The 2,464-nt window shown below is 46.1% G+C and overlaps 2 non-coding genes across 2 annotated transcripts; both read right to left on the reverse strand.

The window, feature by feature from the left end:
* On the reverse strand, nucleotides 1-191 carry LOC130339424 (U2 spliceosomal RNA). The gene has a single exon (XR_008879798.1). It is a non-coding gene; the product is annotated as a U2 spliceosomal RNA (small nuclear RNA).
* Nucleotides 192-2,273: 2,082 nt separating this feature from the next.
* On the reverse strand, nucleotides 2,274-2,464 carry LOC130339425 (U2 spliceosomal RNA). Its single transcript, XR_008879799.1, has one exon. It is a non-coding gene; the product is annotated as a U2 spliceosomal RNA (small nuclear RNA).

The raw sequence follows: 2,464 nt of genomic DNA on the forward strand, positions 1-2,464 counted from the left end.
GGGTGGTGCACTGTACCCGAAGATACTGCCATATCGGGTCAATGCATAGGGCGACGGAAGCAAGCTTCGAAATCGGCCCCCGTTCTCAAAAATCCATTTAATATATGGTCCCCAGATAGGGGACGTATCAGATATTAAACTGATAAGAACAGATACTACACTTGATCTTAGCCAAAAGGCCGAGAAGCGATAACCGTGAAAGGGGCGGGCCCAACAAGGTCCCCTTCATGGGCACTATCACTGCTTGCTGTCAGGGAGGCTGCCAGACAATTTTCCATGCACACTCTGGGCTGGGGGGCAGTCAACCACCAGTACACACAGCAGAACCTAAACCCATACCATTATTGCTAAGCAGCAAGACAGGGGCCCATTGCACTCCCACGGGGCCTTTTTAAATGCAATCCATAACCCGGATTTGCCAGGAACCCTTCTTACTCCTCCTACTTGCATGTGACACTGGGCTTAGGATCTGCATAGGAAACACACACACAAGCACACACCTACCTTTGTTGCCTGCAGATGCCTCCTTGGCTGTCCCCAAACGGTATCAAACCAACACCCACGGGAAGCTGTAAGCATAGAGGACATGCCTGCACCCCATTGGACTTACCTGTGTGGGTTAAACCCGGGTTATTTGACAACCTATGGCGGTGATGGTTCTGCTCAGGCAGAGCAGTGCTGATGCTCCTCATAAAGCTGTCGCTGCTGTGAAGGTTCTAGGTGACATCACAAATCCCTATGGTTACATACACAACAAAGCTGGGTTGTTGTTGTTTACACTCTGCAAGGCCTGTGGAAGTGAGTGACATCATAGCACTGTAGTTCTGAGGGTTCTAGATGGATGCAACAATCTCCTGTTGCTTCTATGAAGGCCATAATAGACGACATCACCAAACAGCTCCATAGTCACATACACAGCAAAGGAGAGATGTTGTTTACACCTAGTGATGTCAGTGGTATTGAGTGACATCACAGCACAGTGCTAAGGCTCCTGGGCCTGGACACAGCAGCGGCTGCAATATCTCAACGGAGAATACGTTTATATATATGTGTGTGTGTGCGCGTATATATATATATATATATATATATATATATATATATATATTTCTCCGCCGAAATCACTTTTAAACCCATTTCCACCTTTTTTTCCCTTCTCTTCCTCTTACTTTTTTTTCACGTTTTTTTACGTTTTTCTCCTTTTCGCCTCTTTTCTGGGCGTATTATTCTTCTTTTTCTTCTTTTTTTTCGTCTAATGCATACCCCATCAGTGCAGCAATGCTTATTCAATACCGCCAGCAGATGGAGACACTGGGGGATAATTTTCTAAGGATTTATACTGATTTTTCCTGTCTGAATTTGTCGCACAGAAAGTTGCAGGCCAAATATGTGTGACATTTCTGCGACTTTAGCTTCTAGAGCATTTTTACAACATTATACATAGGTGCTGAATACATAAAAAGCGACTGTTCAGCGACAGACAAGTCGCATCGGCTGAAAGTAGGCCAGAATGTCAGTCCATGTTGGAGCAGGTTTAGATACAGTCTAAAGCATAGATCTCAAAGTCTGTGCACAGAATTTAGCAAGGGCCTCGCACCTTCTGATGCATCAGGTAGGTGCACAATAGCATAGCCTAACCCTCTGTACTTTGGTCTATATTGATGCGGGACATAGACAGCCAGCTGATGACCAATCCATTAGTGCAATGGATGGCTGGAAGCATTTGTCTTTGCCTTTGCAATACCACAGAAGCAATGCATGGTCAATGTACAGCAATGACACACCTGTGTGAACAGCCAGGAGACCCCCCCCCCCCATGTTATGTTACATAGTTACATAGTTAGTACGGTCGAAAAAAGACATATGTCCATCAAGTTCAACCAGGGAATTAAGGGGTAGGGTTGTGGCGTGATATTGGGGAAGGGATGAGATTTTATATTTCTTCATAAGCATTAATCTTATTTTGTCAATTAGGAACATTCAGCACCCACCCGCTATCAAGGCAGCTGCCTATCATGTCATGCCCTACCTGCACAGGTGTGCTGGCTACTCAAATGATCCAATTAAGGAGGCCATTTAGTCAGCAGCAGCAGAAGTCCTGTGCCTGGACGCTCCAACAGCGGCCAGACACAAGCAGAAGCAGAAGCAGCAGCAGCACCACCTTTTGTTTTTTGGCTGCAGCAGCAGCAGCAGCAAGGCCCACAGGGCTGGCTAGCTGGCTAGCCAGCAAGCAGGTAGCAATGAAAGTAGGAATCTTTCTTTTTAACCCTGTAAGGGGGTGGTGCACTGTACCCGAAGATACTGCCATATCGGGTCAATGCATAGGGCGACGGAAGCAAGCTTCGAAATCGGCCCCCGTTCTCAAAAATCCATTTAATATATGGTCCCCAGATAGGGGACGTATCAGATATTAAACTGATAAGAACAGATACTACACTTGATCTTAGCCAAAAGGCCGAGAAGCGAT

This window comes from Hyla sarda, unplaced genomic scaffold, assembly GCF_029499605.1.
Source record: "Hyla sarda isolate aHylSar1 unplaced genomic scaffold, aHylSar1.hap1 scaffold_543, whole genome shotgun sequence".
NCBI lineage: Eukaryota > Metazoa > Chordata > Amphibia > Anura > Hylidae > Hyla > Hyla sarda.